Below are 23,839 nucleotides of genomic sequence, written 5' to 3'. Positions count from 1 at the left end.
TCAAGCAGGAGCAGCAGCCATTGTTGTCAAGCTAAAGCTCTGACTGCGCTTTGTTCAGGGTCCAATTACCAAATCATGTTACTTTTCTCTTTGTACTTCGCATTAATAGCCCCCTTAATTTTCTCTTTGTACTTCATAATTCGAACTTTTGTCCCCATAGGGTTTTGTTTGCATTTTCCTCCTCTGTATGTTATTTTATTTATTTATTATTATTTTATTTTTACAAAATATAGGATAATTTATTAATTTATAGAGGAATTCGATCATGGAACCTCGGATGCAAGGACAAATATTTTTAACCAATTAAACTACAAACCAACAGTCAACTAGATTTTAATTCTACAATCAAATAGATTCTAATTCTTATTCATTGTACGTAAACATGTCATTAGATTCAACTATTAAATATCTATTATATTGATTACCAAAATAGCTTTTGTCAACAACTTAACTTTGTTTGTCAACGATGTATTTTCACTGAGGGGTGGCTTTTATAACGTAATTCTGAGTGACAGATGTTGGAAAAACAGCAATCAGTGATGCAAACTAATGTAACAACAGTATATTAAACACAGTAGGAATTTGACAATCTATTTCTATAAATATGTATATTTGAATAATTTGAATATGAACAGCAATTATAAAATGATTCTAGTAAAGGAAATTGAAGTAAACTGACTTGGTATTGAGATTGAGGACTGCAGATGATGCAATGTCATGTCCTAAATGATTTTTTTTTTTTTAATTTTTAAAACTAGCGATATTATCTAAGTCTAAGGGAAGAGATGTGATTAACCTCACAATAGGGGCTAACAATTATGTGGTTCGAATTTGCTTTTGGTGAGAATTGAACATAAGACCTCTCACTTACATGTGAAGATGAATATCACTAGATCGTATCGACCGTATCACCTGACACACTAATTGAGTCCCATGTGAGGAGGCATGTTAAAATATCTCATATCGACCATATCTCTTAGAAAATAAGAGTTTAAATGCTAAATGATCCAAGAGGATGAATAAATGATATGCTTTGGAGTTGAACTTTGCCTAGTGAAAACATATCAGATTGACATGGTGGTCTAGTGGATATAGTTGATCTTGAATTATTTAGTGTTGTAGTATACTAAGACAATATGCCTCACACGTTTTACTTCTTAATAGATAATAGTTTATACGTTTTTGTTCGTTTTGGTCTTGAACATATCCTAAGTTTCATGAGAGCTTAGCTTCTTTACGATTCTCATAAATGTGACCCCACATTTACACTCACATAGGCGACATCGACTAAGAATTTTCTGCCTAAATTCCTCTTAATGCTAAGAAAGCAATGTCATTAAATGCATAGTTTATGCTACACATCAACACATAACACACTAATCATTTGAGTTGAATTTGTGTGTTCAATTTATTGAGTCTCAACTGTTTCACTTGATCATTTTACCTATGGAACCTAGATTATGGAATCTCCAATTAACTAGGTTAAGTTTTCGTCAAATTTGATAGAATTTAAACCCATTCCCCTTTCTGTAGACTTGATTTGCTCTATCATTGAATCAAAATCGAGTAGTAGGTGACCACGAGTCCCTTTGATTAGGTTTGGAACCCTTTAAGTCAATTCTTAAAAAAAAAAAAAAAAGGGTCAAGAGCTTATTGTGGTCCTTCCTACACAGAATCACTCTCAAAACACACAAACCTTCGTTTTGCATATGATTTTACATCGTCTCTTCTCTCACACAAGGAACCCTCTGTGCCTCAACCCTCTCCTCTACCGCACAGCGATGCCTGCTACTTTTTTTGACTGATGGTAACTAAGACGCCCCAACCCAGATATCCAAATGACACCTGGATGACATGTGCTGGCCGACACCCAATGGTGACGAAAGCCATAAGTGTATGAATCTATGAGGATATGAAGGGACAAGCAATTCAAAAACTAAGCAAGAAACAACATTCATAAGGAGATGCAACAGTACAAAGCAGTAGAAACTGTAAACCAATTCAAACATAAAAGGAACAGAGTATTCAACATTCACAAATCTGAATCAAGATATACGGGTATGTCCAAAGCATATTACTAAATAAAAATGCTAAAGAAAGGTAAAGCATCAAATAATAATAGATCATAAAAAGAAGCCATACTCAAGTGGAGGGATGCAAAGGCATGGGTAGGGAAATGCCTCAAAGCTCGGGTCGTACTCTTCGTCGTTATGTTCTGATGGGGCATAAAAACAGAAAAAGTGGTGGACCATAATTTATATTAATACTAATAATAGGAAAACCATTTCTAATTTTCTGAACATATTAACCCCCTGTTTTGAAAACTCTTACACACACACACACACACACACACACACACACACACACACACACATATATATATATATATATATAATACTACATATAGGTTTTTCCGGTAACTCTACATGCCATGCAAACGTTCACAAAATCATTACGTATGAAATAGTGCTCAGAAATGAATATTGCCGCCCAAAGGCAAATCCCTAAGTCTCATCAATATTGTACTCTCTACGGGTATCATAGTTGCCCGAAGGCAGTACCTGTCCATCACCTGAAGGTGAAGTTGTACGACATTGGATTATGCTAGTGAAGAAACCATGGTCCATCATCCGAAAGTGAAGCTATACGACTCCAGGTTACGACGAAGAAGAGGATGCATAACATCAGACACCGACATTAGCCCTGAGCTAGTGAAGCTGGGGGTATATCATCAATATCATCAACTTCTCATTCGCCCGAAGGCAATATTTGTCCATCACCCGAAGATGAAGTTGTACGACTCCGGGTTACGCCGGAGAAGAGATATATACATAAATCTCTTCAAATGTGTCCTACTGCCATAGACGTCTACATACCCGATTGTGTGGATGTGTTGTATGATAACATGCTAGATACGTACCGAAAACATATCTCAAAATCTCATCTCGTAAATCCAAATCCATAGCTCAAAAATTCAAAGCCTTTTTTCATAAAATCTAGGATAAACTATATTCATAAATCCATAATATCAATCACATTCGATAGCCATATAATTTCATATACGAGAATCTAATAATTCATAATCTTTTGATAAAACGTAATTGCGATAAATCATAATTATTTCATAAACCGTAAATATAGAAATATGGAAAACAAAATATAAAACATATTCAAATCATGAAGTGTGAAATGCATGCTAGGCTAAAATTTTATAAAGATATGTAAGTTTATAAGGGGTCCATTCACAAGTATTCCACTACCAGATAGCCATTCGAACTAGGGAGGATTGGATCACTTCCACTCGATGCACCTATACACAAAGAGAGTACATTTAATAAAACTCTACTAAAATGATGGAATTTCGGGAAACAGACAACGAATTTGGATTCAGAATGTCGGAAAACCTATGAAATAACCTTAGGTCCCCCATGTGCCGAGATGGGTTACCAGAAAAGTCACCGGCACAGCGGCGAAACACAGTACCTCCAACAGAGGTGTGTGTGCTCCACGCGCCAGCCATGACACGCGCCACGCGTAGGCTACACGCCGGCCCAAGGAGCTTGGTTGGGTTCTAGGTAACTGAATTAGGCCAAGGGTTTTTGGGCCTAATAGGTTAGGCCAATATTGATTTGGGCTTGGATTAGGTTTAGTGGGTTGGATCTGATTTGGGCTAGGCTAGTTATTGGGCTGGTTTTGGGGTTTCGGGTCGAGTTTGACCTGGTTCCAGGCCGTAGGTTCAGTCGGAATCTAGATAAACCTTCCCGAGCTCCGTTCGAGCTTAAATCAACACCATTTTCAATGATTCAAAAGCCAAAATGAAGTTTAACACAAGAGGAAGAGATTCATACCAAAATGAGGTTGTGTCATGGTCAAGATCGACCGAAAAATGGCTTGCAAGCAACAGGGTTCACTTGAAAATATGGAGAATGATTCCCCAAGTTATTCCTATGTTCAAGCGTCACCAAGGTTCTCAAAATTAACCATATCTAACCTAAAACGTGATCTAAAAAGGTCCTAAGAGGCTTACCTCAGTTGTACTACTTGCCGGTGAGATGCAAACACAGTGACTATGCTCTAGTATGTGCAAGGAAAATAGAGATTAAGGGAGGGGTAAGGGAGAAAATGGAAAGGTCCTAGTGGTGGTGATGGTGGTGTGGTGGTTGTTGTCTAGGTGTATGTATGTATGTGTGTGTGTGAGTTCTCGCCAGAGAGGAAAGGAAAAAGAGAACAAGAGAGAGAAATGAGAGCATTCTCGAGAGAAAGGGTTCACGGGTGGGGAAGAAAACACCCCAAAAATGGGGTGGGAAATCGTTACACGTCGGCCATGTAGACGCCCAAAGTGGGGAAATATCTCCCCTTGTGAAATTACCAAAATGCCCTTAACATTCAAAAATCTTAGAAGCTTCGTTTTAGCTCCAAACTAGATTCCGATTTTGCGCCAACGTGTTTGTGTCGATGAGAACTACGGGAATAAAATAAATGAAAATTTCTAATATGTCAACAGATGAAAGTTTCGGTCACTAGGGGTATTTTCGTAATTTTACTAATTATAACGCAAATTTTGAAGCGGGTTGTTATAGTAACTCTCTCTTTCTACCACATTGCCTGTTTGGTCTCTTGTAGCTTAACCTCGATGCATTTTTGTGGTGTGTTTGTTTGCTTAATTTGTGTTTGGGAAGTTGGAAACGAACTGACTTGAACTTTCACAATTTGGATTTCATAATGTGTTATGCTTGTTCGAGCTGGTTACCCTTTGAGATTTCCTTGCCAGGGTTTTGCCAATGTTTTGAGTGTGACATTTTCCTTACTCTCTTTCTGTCTTGCACGTCGATTTGTCAAATAGGTTGGAATAGTTCTGGATATATATTTCAATTTGTTAAAATGTCGTTTGGAGAATTAAGGGTGGTGTCAATTTTGGTTTTCATTGTTATCTTTTATTTCTTGTGTTTTGTTTAAGTTGATTATGTTCTTCCAAGTCGATTCTTAGTTTTGTTGTTTGCTACCCACTCATAGTGTGTGGGATGCCCTACTAACCCGAGTAGCTAAGGCGTGCTTAATGTGATCTCACACACCCATGGTGGTAAACAAATTTCAAACACCAATATCCATTTCATAAGGCAACATAACTATCCGAAACTGTGAAGAAAGCATTTGCAAAAAATATTTGATCAGTTTCTAAACACTAAGGTATCCAAACAAAAAACTACTCAAGTTAACTCAAGAAAGGAGAAAAGGGGGAATTTCAAAACAAAGATTGCCAATTTTCCACCGTCTAAAGTGTTTACAAGTTGGACTCGTTATTCACAGAAAAGAAAAGTCAGACGAGAAAACTACCATGTAATGGTGATAGAACAAAGAGAACATATAGGCCTTGTGGCATTACAAAGAGAACCTATTTTCCTTGTTAGACATACATCCACTATAACCCCAGAAGCTCAAATTGTTTGAAAATTGACCAACAATGTATATTAAGCAAAACACTAAAAGAGATTGAACCAATGGCTTAAGTACTATTTAGCAATAACGTCAGCAGTGAAGGGAAACTTTCCAAGTTCAAAACCCCATAACTAACCCCAAAAACCATCACGGGCTGCCCGAAAATGCAAACGGAAACGAACCCAATTGCAGAACAAATCAGAAACACAAATAACACCAATTCAAATGCTCAAGAAGGAATTAGAAATTCAAACATCAAGCCATAACTCACAGATGACAGAAATTTAGGCAGAACAATAATTTCTGAAAACCAAGTTACTGAATTAATCCTATATAGTAAACCAAGAAACAGAAACAAAAACACACAAAACCCAACAAGAATCAAAGCATAAATTTTGAGAAAAGCAATAAATAAAGGATTGGATATAATAAATTATACGGACCCGAGTTTTTGGCACGACTTCGTACTAAATAGCACCCGAATTAATTGTATTGATCCCACATGTTTTATACGGCGCACACCTGCTAATTTATCCATCCCAAAACCTAAGGATTATTAGATCTGATTCGGTGCTGAGGTAATTCTGAAAAAAGTTAGGAGCTATTTTTGTGTTTAGTAAACATTCAACTTTAGTTTTTTTCATAGTTTTGGGTAAAAAAAAAAAGTAAAAAACAAGAGGATGCAAAACCCAACTTTAAAAAACCGACATTTTTCATATCTGTTTTACATAAAAGTTTACCAAACACTATAATAATGCCTTTTTTTTTATTCAAAAGCACTTTTACGAAAAAAATTTATCAAATATTTTGCTGCTTTATTTCACAGCTTATTCTCACAGCACAGCAGAAAGTAGATTTTTTTTCAAAGCACAGCAATACCAAACCAGCCTCTATGAAACAACTCTCCCTCTCTCGCTTTTTAAGTCCCTCTGTCGTCGCGTTTCTCTCTCTCGCATCGTTCGCAAGACTCATTCCTGTTCTTGTTGTTCAGCCGTCGTTCTTCTTCTTCTCTCTGTTTCTATAAAATTCTGTGAAGTTAATTAGGGTTGGACGACGAAGCTTCCTGGCTAAATTCATACAGCTTCTTGGCTCAATTTGCGACGACCCACCACTATGGAAATCCAATTAATCGATTTCCTTGACAGGATCTTAAACCTGATGACCTGCGGCCGCCCTTTCGCCGGAATCTGGAGCAGAATCTCAACGATTCCCAGAAAACTTCAAGAGACATAAGCTCTGTCAATCCTCGCCGACGTGGCTGGACCGTCGTCTCTGCGTGAAAGCCGCACCTTCACAGAGTCCTCGATTTGCCGTGAAAACACACCCATAACTGATCCGTGTTGTCTGCAGAAAAACGAAATTGGTTTTTGTGCAGATGATGAACGACAAATTAAGGGCAGAGCCCTTTGTGCATTATTCTATCATTATTTTTCCATTTTTTTTAATTATTTTATTATCAAATTTTTTCTTAAAACTAATATGGATATTTTTTTTATAAAAAATATTAGCGGTAGTACTTATTCCGTACGGTACCAAACGCAGCACTAAAAGTCGATCTTTAATCCGAGAGTGCATAAAATGACAGGCCTAATTTAATCATTATTATACGGTAACTATTTATTTTATATAACTGAAATAGTTAGTATAATTCGATCTGCTAAACAAGGTCAGTATGATGAAACTTCACGCGAGATTGTCAACCTCTTTCACAAGACACCAACCATGTCACCAATTTCCTTATATTATCCTTGCAGTAAAACAATATATACATAATGTTACTTAGTATTACAGTTTAGTATTATTTTTTTTTACTTGTAAGTGAGATGTCTTAGATTCAATTCTTGTCAAAGATAAATTTGAACTATATTATTGCTAACCCATTATGAAGCTTAGCCTACATCCTAACCCCGTAGAGTAGATAATAAAGTTTGTTAAAAAAACAATGTTTACGTAATGAAGATGAAACGATAATGATACCAATTTAAATTCTTCCAACTTTTCTTCCACCCTTCATGGTTTTGTGATATTATTCTTCACTCGTAAGTAAAATGTCCACCATAATCTCACACTTTTATAAATAATTGTACATTCTTCATTCCAAAAACAAAAAATGTTCACGGTTTATACGCGCAACAAATCGGGATAAAAAAACGAGGGAAACGAAGGGCCCATTTTAATCATACAAAATCATATGAATATTGAATAACTACAGTGGAGAAATAGTAGCATGGAACTTTCATCCCCTTTCCACAGGGTTCTTGAAGCAACGTGTGAAACACTAGTAGGATTAACTAGAAAGAAACAATATTGGTTGGTGGCAACTTTAGTTTATAGTTACGGATCCTGATATGAATCTAGATTATCAACAAGATTAAAAAATTTTGTAAAAAGAGAGTAAATAAATAGTTGTATAGATATATCATAAAATGAGATTTCTTCCGTATTGAGACTGGGGGATCATGCATTTTTAGAGAGTAATAAATGGGTTATAATATATCATTTAGCGACGGATCGGCAAATTATTGGACCGAGGTGAATTTGAATCAGCTTAAACATATTATCAACGAATTTACAGTCTCTCTCCATTAACCGCTGGGGTATCGACCCAGGAAGAATCAAATCCAAACTTATTGATAATCCACGATCAATCCTACCCCTAGGGTTCTTGAAGCAACATGTGAAACACAAGTAGGATTAATTAGAAAGAAAACAATATTAGTTGTTGGCAGCAGGTAAGTTTAAGTAAACGTCGAACGGGTCAATGCGCAATTACACATGGTGAAAGACAATTTTGGACTTTTGAAAGGACAAGCACAATTAAAAAAAAAAACAATATTTACATAATGTCACTTAGTATTACAATAATATTTCTTTTCACTTTTAAGCGAGAGGTATTAGATTTAATTTTCGTCAAATGCGAATTTGAATTATATTATTGTTAATCCAGTTTGATACTTAGCCCACTCCCCCACTTTTTTAGTCTAGATAATATTGTTTCTTAAAAAAAAAATAATAATAATTACATAATAAAGATGAAACGATAATTATACTAATTTAAATTCTTCCAACTTTTCTCCACCTTTCACGATTTTATGATATTCTTCCTCACTCGTAAGTAAAAAGTCTACCTGCAATCTCATGCTTTTATAAATAATCGTACATTCTCCATTCCAAAAACTAACAAAAACACAAAAAATGTTCATAGTTTACACACGCAACAAGTCCGGAAACAAAGGCCCCATTTTAATCATACAAATCATATGAATATTGAATAACTACAGTGGAGAAATAGTGCATGGAACTTTCATCCCCTTCCCACATGGTTCTTGAAGCAACATGTGAAACATGGGTGCGTTTGTTTGCACTCACTAGCATTCACTAGATTGGACTGGACTAAGTGGTAGTTTAGTCCTGTGTTTGATACAAACCGGGACAAGCTTTAATGAGACTCGTCCCGACTAAACGGGACTAAGCACTTCGCTAAAGGGTCTTAGCGAGACGCCCCAAAATCGGACGGACTGCTAAGCCAACTCCTCCTTGCTTCGTCCCTCCTTACTTCGCCCCTCCCATCTACTTGTCCCTTGCAAGATTCAGAACCTAGGTATACACTATGCCCTGCTTCGCCCCTTTCATCTACCATTTCCAAATCCAGATCCTGCAAATTTTGAAGCAAAATAGGCAAAAAATTATGCAATATTTCCACTTTCAAAACCAGATAAAAATCTAAAATTCTAAACAAAAAAGCCATTTTTTTTTTTTACAAAAATCGTTGTGCGTCTGAAACACACAACAGTCACTCTAATCACACTGCACCTAGTCCAGACTCCCTGATCGCAGACCTTCGCCATTGACGTTGGAGAGGCAAACCCATGAATACCTAGATGACTTAGACTCTGATTTGGGTTTTGATTCGCCAAATGTGTCCTAGAAAAATTAGGAAGAAAAAAGGAAGATGAACGAAGAGAAATACAAAGAAAAAGATGGAGATGAAGAGGGAGATGGACGAATAAAAATTTGGAAGAAACAGAGGGAGAAGGACGATGCAAAATAAGGAAGAAAAGGGGAGCTTGGCGTAAATGAATTGGGAATAGAGATGGGAGGTTGCTAGAATGAAAAAACCAGACAGTACTAGTAATAAAATATTACTAAATATGTATTAAATAATATAAAATATTAATAAATATGAATTAAATAATATAATATTAGAATTTGTTATTATTCAGCTTTTTAGTTTGACACTGCATCAAACGCTTCACTAAGTTAGTTTAGCTTAATTTAGTCTAAGCCAATCTAGATTAGTCCCTAAAGCTAATAAAATCCGAGATAGTCCGGTACAACAAATGCATCCCTAGAAAGAAAACAATATTGGTTGGTGGCAGCCGGTAGGTTTAAGTAAACGTCGAACGGGTGAATGAGCAATTACGCATGGTGACAATTTTTTACTTTTAAAAGGACAAGAACAATTAAATTAAGCATGAGGAAAACGCATTCACCACCATTGTTTTGTTTAATATAAAAAAACGTTCAGTTAAAGTTGCTCATGGCAGGATTAATCCAAAGTGCAACATAAACATGTCTTCTCTCCAACCAGCACTCTCTTCCAATTCTAATTGAATTCGATGTCTCCAAAAGTCAAAACTCTTTTGGTTTTGGCTAGTGATTCAGATTACTTTGTAGGGTAGAGGATTAGAGGGGAAATGTTCGAGATTAAGAAAATGGAAACTATAGGAGCTTTTGAGAAAATTCTCACTTTATATGGATTGATAGTTTTTAATTTTCATAGAATTATAAATAACGGGAGTTTATAATTCACACTAATTTTTAAAATTTTGTAAGTTGAAATTTCATTGTTTGGATGCTGGATAAATAGAATAGAAAATGACGAGAGTTATAAATTTCTTTAATGTTTGGAAAATTTCTCAAGTTGTTATACTAAACAAATTACAAATTGAAAAGAAAACATTAAACTGGTCATATTGTCATATATTACTAGCCATGCTCTTTGGCAAGTTGCCAACTTGTTGAAATTTGGAGAGTTAACAAGATGCACACTATGACACGGCTATAAAGTTTTCACGTGAAGTTTGGAAAAACGTGTGCTAGATTTCCCCTCTCATGGAATTTGTGACACCATTCTTAGTGAAATTTATGAAATAACGTTTCTTTATGCGGAAATTGAAGTCGAAAATCTTTGTCCCCTCCATTATTTATTGCTTGTAGAATTTGTCTTTTCTCTCATTAGAAGTTACTAAACAAGAGAAAATACATTTCGCTCGTGCTGAAATTCTGACTTTTAAAAATGAGCTACCTACAAAAGTAATTCGAATTGCAAACATGGAACTTCATGGAAAAAGAGAGTTGGCAATGAATTTGGATATAAAGGATGTGTTTTGTCTTGGCATTGTACAGGACTATCTTCTGTCTGTGTGTTTAGTTATTAAACTTAAATCTGCCAAAGGAATTATTAAACTAACCATTATTCACGGCTAGGGAAGGAACCAATATGGTTGTCCTCTTTAGTCTATGCTGATGTAATTCGATTCCAGTTAACGAATTATTAAGTTAGGATAGGGTTTATGCTAATATTATGAAATGTAGGCCCTCCACGCCACAATTATAAAATATTAAGAGTAATATGACCTAAATAAATATGAGTTTAGCCAAGTTGATTAGATTAAGTGTACTTTATCATCCACACCAAAGTTTGACTTTGCATCTCTCCGTAGTTTAGATGTAATTATGTTATCGTTTATAAAGCAAAAAGAGTAATGTGATGTACATAAACCATTATCTCAACATTTTATATCTCAACATTTTATAAATAACTAATGTGACGCTCTTTTTTGTACTTTAAATGAATTTAGTGTAAAAATGAGTAATATGACATACACTAACTATTATCTCAACATTTTAGAATTAACGCGGATTGCGGCTCCCTAATAAACAAAAAAATATGGAAGGTCTCAGGTTCGATACTCCAAGATAGTGAGTTTGCTTGATTGTGGTCATGGACATGATGAAATTCCTCATAGCCTCACCAATCCAAAAGAAGTGGATAACCGTGGTGTAACATCCCACATTGACCAACGGAGAGGGGGTGATATGCCTTATATGTACATGCCCACCTCCATATAGTATGAGACATTTTGGGAACTCATTGGTTTCGGGTTTCATTAGAACTCCAAAGTTAAGCAAGTTTGGACGAGAGCAATCCCAAGATAGGTGACCTACTTGGAATGCTTGCCTGAGTTCCCAGAAACAAAATTGTGAGGGAATGGTAAGTCCAAAACGGACAATATCATATTATGACGGAGTCGAGACTGGGATGTGACATGTGACTTACCACCAATTGTTCTCATTTAAAAATAAAAATAAAAATTTAAAAACTGACTAATGTGACACATAGTGTGATAATTGCGTAATAATTGTTGGCAGACCTATGAAAAATCGACCACATCAATAAGGATTTTACTTTATTTTTTAATAACTAGGGATTGAAATTGAACTTGAAACTTCCAAATATTGATAAAAGAGTTATAGTTAGATCCAGAGTTAGTTTACTTTTACACATCAAATTAACTTCTTTCAAATACTTTGACCAAAAAAAAAACTTCTTTTAAATATAGATAAAAGATTTATCATTAGATCAAGAGTGAGTTTGTTTTTTCAGACGGATCAAGAGTTAACTGGTGGCGATATAAGTATTGATTATTGATTTAGAGTACCATCCGCACCAATTAACTTTTATGTTCAACTGCATTCAATTAAAATTTTTTAATGAACAATATTATCTACAATAAGAGAGAGAAAATAGGTTAGCCTAACAATGAGTTAGCAATAATTTGATTCAAATTTATCTTTGGTAAAAATCAAATATAAGACATCTTAATTATAAATAAAGAAAAATACTACTATATCGTAGTATTAAGTAGCAATTACGTTCAAGTAATTAAACATGTTTATAAATAGTCGTTTTTGAAGACTTAACTTTGTTTTGAAGTTGACGAAAAGAAAACTGCAGAATATATATCTATGTATGTATGTATGTATGTATGTATGTATGTATGTATCCAAAACCCATGCGGAAAATGAATCATGGCACTGTCATCCGACTGGTCTTCTACACGTGAAATGGAGCCCAACGATTATGATTCTCACACTAGTACCTTAATCCTACTTGCACCAAGTGGGAATAACAAACATACAACTCCCTGTCACCAATAGACGAATTAACCCATGCGGAAAATGCAACATGGCACTGTCATCCCACTGGTCTTCTACACGTGAAATGGAGCCCAATGATTATGATTCTCACACTACTACCTTAATCCTACTTGCACCAAGTGGGAATAACAGACATACAACTCCCTGTCACCAATAGACGAATTATTACTTATTTTTCGTTATATTTAAGGGATTCGAACTTTTGACCTAGTTTATTCTTACTCATCTAGAAATTTGTTAGTGTATCGAAAACATAGTCTGATATAACAAATATTATAATACAATTGTTTAAATTTTTTTTCTTCAAGTTTTCAACTAATTATATTATTATACATAACATATCGGACCGTATTTTCGACACATTAAAAAATCTCTGCTACTTAGCACTCTACATCCTCTCCGCTCTGCTAACACCAATTACTAGGAAGGATTAGAATTCAGTAGAATGAAGACATGCCGTAGCCAACTCAGATCTATGTGATGACCAAGGTGAAATACACATTTCATACATTAAACAATTAAAGCATGAGGAAAACGCATTCACAATTGATAAATTCAAAAACACTCTTAAAGGTCCCTAATGACAATATTTAATATGAGGACTCTCTCCTTAGTTCTTCTCATAACTTCCTCACAAGCTGATCAGAAACTGTCATTCAACCCACCAAAAAAGTTTATGATCCTAAAACAGCTAGAACAACACCATAAACATGTCTTCTTTCCAACAAACTTTCTCATCCAAATCCAGTTCGAACTTCAACGAGTTCCAATGGGTTATTCAAATCCGAAAGACACTCGAGGAAGAGCTCGATGATGACAGCGAAATCCCTGTTTCCGTTTTCAATGTCCCAAAAACCCTTTTGGCCAGTAATCCTGATTCCTACACCCCACAAGAAGTTGCAATTGGTCCTTACCATTATTTGCGTCCGGAGCTCTACGAGATGGAGAGGTACAAAGTGGCTGCAGCTAAAAGAACTCAAAAGAATCTCCAGTGCCTTAAGTTTCAAAATCTTGTTGACCAATTGATAAACTTTGAGCCGCGGATTCGTGCTTGCTACCACAAGTACCTGGATTTCAATGGTGAGACACTAGGGTGGATGATGGCGATTGATGCATCGTTCTTGCTAGAGATTTTCCAAGTCTATGGAGCGAAAGAAGGGAAGATATTGACAAGAGTTTCCTCAAAGATGTCACGCTTGGTTGACTATTCGGGCAGGAACTCAGCACACCATTCAATTCTAAGGGACTTGGTAATGCTTGAGAACCAAATCCCACTATTTGTGTTGAGAAAAATGTTGGAGTTTCGATTCCAATCGTTGGAAACCGCCGACGAGATGCTGCTTTCGATGTTGATGGGATTGTGCAAAGAGCTTTCACCATTCAAGATGAAGGATGAGCACCTACCAAAGATCAAAGTCTCAGAATGTGCTCACTTGCTAGACTTTTTGTACCAAATGATCACCCCCAAACTAGAACGCCAGCCCTCTGAAATTGTAGAAGCTGAGTTTGTAGAAGCTGAGGATCAAGGTGAAGGCACAGACGAAGACAAGGAGTCAAAATCTAAGAAGAGCCCGAATTACGTTGAACAATTTCTTGAGAAAGTATGGAAGCTACTGTCGAAACTGAACAAAGGCTTCGTACGTCTTCTTAAAAAAATACTTGTATCCGGACCTATTAAAGTGATATTTAAATTGCCTTGGACAGTCCTCTCCATCCTTCCTGGATTTGCACTTTTGAAACAACCTGTTGCTTATTTATTCTCCTCCCAAGACAAAGAAGAAATCAAACCCGAAAATGAGAGTTCCATCAACAGACCACCATTGGTAGAGGAGATTACAATCCCTTCTGTGTCTGATCTTATGAAATCCGGGGTCCGTTTCGTGCCAACAAAGGGTTGCATTTCATCCATCTCCTTTGATCCCAAAACAGTCACACTTTACCTCCCTGCAACTAGCTTAGATGTGAACACAGAGGTGATCCTGAGAAACTTGGTAGCTTATGAAGCATCAAATGCATCAGGGCAGTTGGTTTTTACACGCTACACGGAAATGATGAACGGGGTTATAGACACGGAGGAGGACGCAAAGCTGCTTAGAGAAAAAGGTATAATTCTGAACCATTTGAAGAGTGATGAAGAAGTGGCCAATCTGTTTAATGGTATGAGCAAGTCGATTCGGTTGACGAAAGTGCCATTCTTAGACCAGGCGATTGAAGATGTGAACAAGTATTACAACGGTAGATGGAAGGTTAAAATGGCAAAATTTTCAAGGTTTATGTGGTTGGTTGCTTGCCAATTCTTGCTTTGCTGGCTGCCGTTTTTCTCTTGCTATTGATGGCATTGCAAGCGTTTTGCTCAGTTTATAGCTGCGGTCGCATATTTCACATCAACACTACCACTACTAAGTTAAATCTAGGTGGAATGTAAAGTAGCAAAATTTAAAGGCAGGATAAAATTCCATGAGAGATTGTCAACCTCTTTCTCAAGACACCAACCATGTCAACAGTTTTCTTATATTATCCTTGCAGTAAAACAATATTTACATAATAAAATGAAACAACAATTATACTAATTTAAATTCTTCCAAGTTTTCTCCCACCCTTCTCTCTTTCACATTTTTCTTTCACATAAAAACAACAAAAGATACGAAATAACTATTCTCATCATTTAGTACAACAATTTTGCAATATTCTTCTTCACTCGTAAGTAAGAGGTCTACCATAATCTCATACTTTTATAAATAATCGTACATTCTCCATTTCAAAAACAAACACAAAAACAAAAAAGGTTCACAGTTTGCACACACAACAAATCAGGATACAAAAACGAGGAAAACAAAGGGCCCATTTTAATCATACAAAGTCATATGAATATTGAATAATTACAGTGGAGAAATAGTAGCATGGAACTTTCATTCCATTCCCACAGGGTTCTTGAAGCAACATGTGAAGCACAAGTAGGATTAATTAGAAAGGAAACAATATTGGTTGGTGGCAGCCGGTAGGTATTAGTAAACGTCGAATGGGTCAATGCGCAATTACGCATGGTGAAAGACAAGTTTTGACTTTTGAAAGGATAAGCACAATTAAATTAAGCATGAGGAAAACGCATTCACCCCCATTATTTTGTTTAAGATCATAAGCATTCGGTTAAAGTTCTTCCATGGCATTAATGGAAAGTACAACATAAACATGTCTTCTCTCCAAATCTAATTGCATTCAATGTCCCCAAAAGTCAAAACTCTTTTTGGTTTTGGCTTGTGATTCAGATTCTTTTGTAGGGTAGAATAGAGGTGGGCAAACGGGTATAGAAATCATGGGTCAGAATGGGTATGGGCCGGTTCCAATTTTTACTTTAGAGAAACGGACGGGCCCTTGAAATTTTAGATGCAAGCCGGGTCCAAATGTATAGAAAAAGGGGCCCCGACCTACCCGTTTGTAATTATTCACTATAGCCCCCTTCTGCCGCCTTATATTGGCTCTCCCAACCATGGAAACTTTCAGCTTCCTCGAGGTCCTCCGCTACGGCAGCAACGACCATGATGTCCTCTCCTGCCTCAAGTTCTTCGATTGGGCCGGCCTCCAGCCCGACTTCCACCACACCCACGCCACCTTTAACGCCATCTTCAAGATCATTTCCAAGGCCAAACTCATGTCTCTCATGCTCGGCTTCCTCTGCACCTACCGCAATCAAACACTCATGACTCAACAGTGTTGCTCACAATGGCTAGACAGCGTAGCTCGCGTCGAGATCTGGAGGCTGGAAATGGTTGTTGAAACAAAGAAGAACGTCGGACAGTTAATGAACGAACGGAGCTGGGAGAATTCGAGATCGAGGTCGAAAAGAGTCAGGATTTGGAGGCCTTTGTGATCGAAGTTAGGATTTAGGACTCTGGAGACTGAGATGGGTGAGGGCCAAGTCAGCGGAGGAGTAAGGGATATTATAGCGCAAGGGGATGTCGTTGTCGCCGTTAAGGCGGCAGTCGATGGTGGTGGCGGCGTTGCCGTCGGTAGAGGATTTGAGGATGAGGAAGATGCAGTCCAATAAGGCGTTGTTGCGGGTCTGGAACCATTCTCCCATCAAATCTCAGAAATTAGACAAATTGAAAAAACCCAGTAAATCTTAAAGATCTTTAGCAGGTCTCGATCTCGTTGGCGACACGGAAGATATGAGCTTGAAGGCGAGAGCGGAGGGTACGACCTTTTTGTCGAAGATCCTCTGTGAAGAAGGTGATAGTTCGGTTCCTGTAACGATCGAGAGGGTTAAAGAAGAAGAGAGAGAAATAAAAAAAAAAAGACCTGTGGACTGGGGCCGTGCCCAGCCTTAGGATTTGAGGGGAAATGTTCAAGATTAAGAAAATGGAAAATATAGGAGCTTTTGAGAAAATTCTCACTTTGTATGGATTGATAGTTTTTAATTTCCAAAGAATTATAAATAACGGGAGTTTACAGTTTACACTAGTTTTTTAAATTTTGGTAAATTGAAATTCCATTGTTTGGATGTTGCATACATAAAATAGAAAATGACAAGAATTACAAATTTCATTAATGTTCAGATAATTTCTCAAATTGTTATACTACACAAGGATACAAATTGAAAAGAAAATATTAAACTAGTCATACTGTCATATATTACTAGCCATGCTCTTTAGCAAGTTGCCAACTCATTGAAATTTGGAGCGTTAACCGGGTGCACACTGTGAACAGTTACAAAGTTTTAACGTGAAGTTTGGGAAATGGTGCACTAGATTTCCCCTCTCATGGAATTTGTGACATCCATCATAGTGAGATTTATGAAATAACGTCTCTTTTGACAGAAATTGAAGTAGGGAATCTTCGTCCTCTTCACTATTTGTTGCGAATAGAATTTGTCGTTTCTCTCATTAGAAGTTACTAAACGAGAAAAAAAAATACTTTTTGCGTGCTGAATTTCTAACTTTTAAGAGAATTTCAAGTGTTTTTTACGCATCCAGGCACAATGTCATACTTTGTTTACAAGAAGGTCATAATTAAAATTGCAAACTTGAGCTACCTATAAAAGTAATTCGAATTGCAAACATGGAACTTCATGGAAAAAAGAGAGTTAACTGAGAATTTGGTTATAACGGATGTGTTTTGTCTTGGCATTGTACGTGACTTATCTTCTGTCTTTGTGTTTAGTTATTAAACTCAAATCTGCCAAAAGAATTATTAAACTAACCATTATTCACGGCTAGGGAAGGAACCAAGATGGTTGTCCTCTTCTGTCCATGCTGATGTAATTCGATTCCAGTTAACGAAGTATTAAGTTAGGATAGGGTTTATGCTAATATTATGAAATGTAGGCCCTCCACGCCACAATTATAAAATATTAAGGGTAATATGACCTAAATAGATATAAGTTTAGCTAAATTAATTAGAGCAATGTACTTTATCATCTACACCGAAGTTTGAATTTGCATTTCTTTGTAGTTTAAATGTAATTATCTTATCATTTGTAAAGCAAAAAAAGTAATGTGATGTACACAAACTATTAACTCAACATTTTATAAATGACTAATGTGACGCCTTTTTTGTACTTTAGATGAATTTAGTGTAAAAATGAGTAATATGACATACACTAACTATTATCTCAACATTTTAGAATTAATGCGGATTGCAGCTCCCTAATAAACAAAAAAAATGTGGGAGGTCTCGAATTCGATGCTCCGAGCTAGTGAATCCGCTTGACTGTGGCCATGGACAGGATGAAATTCCTCATATAGCCTCACCGGCCTGAAAAAAATGGATACCATGACTTGCCACCAGTTGTTTTTTTTTTTTTTTTTTTTTTAAATAAAAATAAAAAATAAAAACTGACTAATGTGACACATAATGTGATAGTTGTGTAGTAATTGTTGGCAGACCTATAAAAAATCGAACACATCAATTAGGTTTTTACTTTATTTTTTAATTACTTGAAATTGAACTTGAAACTTTCAAATACTGATAAAAGAGTCATAGTTAGATCCAAAGTAAGTTTACTTTTACACATCAAATTAACTTCTTTTAAATACTTTGAAAAAAAATAAAATAAAATAAAACCTTCTTTTATATACCAATGTTCTAAAAATCGGCCTAGACACTAGGCGGTGAAGGCCCGCCTCGATTTTGGGCAAATCGTTTTGAAAAATCAGTCTGGAGCTAGGCGGTACTAGGCAGTTTTTTTTTAGTTTTTATATTTTTTATTAATTGTGTGCTTTTTTCTTTTTTGGTTTCATGGTGGTATACTTATGGGAATGGTGTACCTAATTTGTAAATGATGGATTTACTACAAGTTCATCCAATAGTGAAATGAATTGGAGCACTTTTAAGGTGATAAATACAAAGAAAATAAATAAACTAGGTACAACAAGGTTAAATGATTTAGTCTATATCCAATCCAATGCAAGGATTATGAACAATAAGAATTTAGTCTATCATCCAAATCCTCCTCATTATGATTATATGCTTGCTGTTTTTTAAATATTGAATTTTATGGATGTATATAATTTGTGTATTCTTCTACTTCTATTTTTGCATCTTATCATTCTTTTATTATCCATACAAGTATAGTTTTTTTAGATGTAAATGGGCACTTATTTACAAGATATATAATAAATTTACATAAATCCGTCTAGGCCGCCTAGACGCTAGGCTCATGCCCGCCGCCCGACTAGCACCTATTAAATACTGATAAAAGATTTATCATTAGATCAAGAGTGAGTCTATTTTTTAGACGGATCAAGAGTTAACTGGTGGCGATATAAGTATTGATTATTGATTTAGAGTACCATATGCACCAATTAATTTTTATATTCAACTACATTCAACTAATTTTTTAATGAACAATATTATCTACCATAAGGGGGAGGAAATGGGTCTCACAATTAGTTAGCAGTAATTTGGTTCAAATTTGCCCGTGGCGAGAATCGAACCTAAAATCTCTTAATTACAAGTAAAGAAAAATACTATTAAATCGTAGTACTAAATAGCAGTTGCATTCAATTAATTAAACATGTTTATAAATACTCGTTTTTGCAGACTTGACTTTGTTTTAAAGTTGACGGAAAAAAAAACGCAGAATATATATATAATCATGCCAATCATCACTAGTAATTATGAAGATGATAGCTCAATTACCACTCACTTGGCTCTGATACCAAATGAGTGGATCGCATGGCATGAGCGGATCACAAAAAATTAAAATCATCTTTATAATCATCACTTGTGATTATAAAGATGATAACTCAATTACCACTCACTTGACTCTGATACCAAATGGGGCGGAACTAGTGATGATTATGATGATGAGGGCAATAGTGATGCAAATTATGTGAATTGGAGATTTGATGTGGTGGATAGCCAGGATTGAATAAACCATGAAACCAACTATTATAAGTGAATAAGAAAAACCAAATGAAGGAGTCATCTGTGTTTACCTAGAATTTGATATACTCGATGAATTGACTGTGAGTAAGAATTTGATGCCATTCAAAATTAGTAGTTATGAAAATAATTAATTTAAAATAATGATGCATTATAATTTAAAAATAAGTTTTATTGCAAAACTTATACTGGGACTCACAATTAATTTACTAACGATTGAGTCAGCAAATAAGAAATTGATTGGTGAAAACAATATTGGTGCATGTAGGCATCCTTGACAATTGAGAATTTAAATTGTTTACAATTTGGTTTTCTTTGAATACAATGTGAACTCAAAGAAATTTTGACTGAGAAATGATGTAGAAATTAACTTAATGTTTTCTTCCTCTTAGTCCTCTTCATATAGACTTGGATGATTGATTGCTTTACTGTTGAAATACGGATGGATGATGACTTACTTTTACTGTTGATGAATAGTGAACTTGTTGGAATAATTGTTGCTTTTACTGTGGAATTTGCGGATGACTGAATGATTCCATGCTTTGTCGGAATTATTGATGCGAATATTATCTGAACTCTTCACATGCTAACTTGGAAAGATGACTGAATTTTCACATGGCAATTGTCATAGTGTTCACATGATGATTGAATTTTCACAAGGTAATTAACTGTGTTCACGTGATCTTATGCAAAAGGGTCTTGCGAATCCTGGTAGTCGCTTATTGGATTGGCTGGTTACTGTGAGGATGCATCTGAAGATTCAGAGTCTGAAGCTTCTTCTTTTTCAGTGTGGAGCATGGCTGCTTGTGCAAGTAATTGTTGTGCTAAATCTTTGAGCTAAGTGGCTTTATTCTTATTTGAGGCTGACGATTTAGGAGACTTGACTGTTCCATTGAGGGATGAGGATGGACTAATGTCTGATAATGATTGTTCCAAGATGATTGGTAGTGATGGCTGTGGAGTAATGCGAAATTCGGAGAGGAACTGACTAATGGTCTTTTGATGGTTAAATTTATCCCACCACTGGACTAATTTGACTCTATAAACTTCACATGTTTTGACTTCATAATTCCTCTTCATGATCCATAGGACTTTGTACTTGGCCATGAATATTGGGAGAAATGTAATTCTGTAGCTGAATCGGCTTATGTCAAATTTTTGCTGGAAACTGGCAGAGGACATGCATAAGTTCTTCTGGTAGGAAACTGGCTGTTGGGTCGTGGATTGACCATCATTGTGGGAACCATGCAGGAAAATTCAATCTGAAACTTTTGTCAAAATTAATGAACCATGAATGACTAAAATCTTCTGTTTAATGGAGAAAGATGTTAGTCCATGCATCAATGTAATCAAAGTAATTGTAATGGTTATTGGGAATGTGGACATATTGGGTATGAAGAGGTTTGGTTTTGTAAAAGGGGATTCTCCAATCTGATTTGGTTAAAAATCGGCCAATGTAAAGAGAATGGTAAAGAATTTTGTTTTCACGGGTTTTACTGTAAAGTAGTTTGATAGAGATGAACTCTGTTTTACTGAGAATGGCTTGATAATATTTCAATGTTTTGTGTAGTGTTGTAGGGTAATAATGGAAATTAGGTGGAAAAATGGTTTTTGGCTAATTTATCTGGTGCTTGTTCCTGATTGAGATTGAAATGGATGCTAAAAAGATATTCACTTGGATTTTTCTTGACATACAATGATGTTTTAGTATAACTGACTGGTTGGGATGTTGATGATTAGTATGTAAGGGTTGAATAAGGATCATATTGACCGACTAATGCCATTTGGTAATTAGGATGTGGTGACTAGTAATTTAGCTAAAGGTTTCTTATTGTGGAATCTAAGGGAGTGAAAGGGTTGGTAATGGCTAAGATCAATGAAGAATTTAGGCTTGATTCTTGTTTTATTGGTGGTGGTGGTAGAGTGGCTGGAGGCCTCCTCTAATCAGGTCTTCTTGCTATCATTATTCCTCTGCAGAAATTCTCTGGTTAAGAAATCAGGGATGCAATTTTGACTACCTTTGATGTATTCGATTTCAAAATAAAAAATACTTAATATAGCTTGCCGTCATGCAAAAATCTGTTTGATGCAATGTTTTGAACATCTTTTTGTAAAATATGCTTTGCAGATTTGTGATCGACTTTGATTAAAAACTTTTGATTTAATAAATCATCTTAAAATTTGCTAATGCATAATACTATAGATAATATTTCTTTCTTAATAGTACTATAATTACTTTGTGCTGGATTCCATACTCCTGAATGGAAATGAACAATTTGTTCAGGAGATCCAGAAGAAATTGATTGTTTGAGAATACCACCATAACCAACTTCAGAAGCATCAATTTCAACAATTTTGAATGAATTAGGAGTTGGAATGCCAAGACAGGGCAACGTCTTAACATGTGACTTGGTCTGTTTGATTATGGAAGTATGAGTATGAGACCATGATGAGGGATTTTCTTTTAAACGGTCAAACAAAGGTTTGCATTGTTGCCTAGGATGCGGATAAAAATATGCAACATAATTTAAAGATCCTAGAAATCTCTGTAATTGGGTTTTGTCAATAATTTCATCTGGAAATTTATCTGCAAACTGAATTACTCTATTTATTGGCTGAATGGTTGATTGGTGGATATTGTATCCTAAAAACCTAATTTTGGTATGGAATAACTTAATTTTGGTTGCTGAGACAACTAATCTATTTGACTTAATTATCTTAGCAAACATATTTAAGTGTTTCCAATGCTTCTCTATCGATTTGGAATAAATGATAACATCGTCAATGTACACAATTGAGAAATGACTGTATTAATTAAATATTTCATTCATGATGTTTTGAAATTCGCTCGGTGCGTTTTTAAGACCGAATGACATTACATTCCATTCATAAGGAGTGACAAATGCAGTTTTGTATTTATCGTCCTCATGAATTTGAAGATGCCAAAATCCAGACTTCATGTTGAATTTTGAGAAGATTACAATTGACTAAGTCTCTTAATTGAATCTCTTTTATTAGGAATTGGATACCATATCCATTCCAAGACTTCGTTAAGAGGTTTGTAATTAATGACTAACCTGGGAGTTCCTCTTTTTAATTAAACGTTTTTCTGGACATAAAAAGCAGAACAAGACCAGGGTGATTTACTTTTCCTAATTATTCCTTTATTGAGAAGTTCTTGAAATTCTGTTTTGCAAAATTCCATGACTTCTTGACTCATTTGAATTGGCTTGGCTTTCGTTGGTATTTTCTTTTCATCAAATTCCTTGTTGTAAGGAAGTTTAACAATGTGTTGCTTTCTATGCCAAAAAGCATTGGGAATGTCATAACAAATTTCATTAACAAGTTTCTTTTAAAAGTTGTCAATGTTTTGTAACAAAGATTTGTTTGTTAATTGCTCTTCAATTCTTTTGTAATTAATTTCTTCTTTTAAGAAATTAATTTGTTGTGATTTTTTGGTGACTAGATTGATGGTTTTTGAGATACTATCTTTTTGTAATTGTCTTAATTTTTTTGAGATATGTTTCCATGCAGAATTCAAATATGATTTTTTGAGCCAACATTGTTGTGGTTATGTGTTTATGATGAACCCTAAAAGGATACAAGAAAGCTATGAAGGGAAGTTCTAAAATGACTGGGTCTAAATGTTCTTTTTTATCAAAACAAATGCCGTTTTGAAACAAACATTAGTTTGACAAGCATGTGCTTTTGGGATTTTGTATTTTAATTACATCAGGGACTGGTTTGCTGCACTAAGGATTTTTGTTGACTTATGGAAATATTTTGTGGGGATTAG

At 35.5% G+C, this 23,839-nt stretch overlaps 1 pseudogene; it reads left to right on the top strand.

Moving 5' to 3' along the window:
- The first annotated feature begins 13,028 nt into the window (after window positions 1–13,028).
- On the top strand, window positions 13,029–15,230 carry LOC103930859 (annotated as a pseudogene).
- The last annotated feature ends 8,609 nt before the right edge of the window (window positions 15,231–23,839 follow it).

The sequence above is a fragment of a genome, unplaced genomic scaffold (assembly GCF_019419815.1).
Source record: "Pyrus x bretschneideri cultivar Hongxiangsu unplaced genomic scaffold, Pyrus_bretschneideri_v1 Contig20, whole genome shotgun sequence".
NCBI lineage: Eukaryota > Viridiplantae > Streptophyta > Magnoliopsida > Rosales > Rosaceae > Pyrus > Pyrus x bretschneideri.
This window is presented reverse-complemented; position numbering and strand designations above follow the sequence as displayed.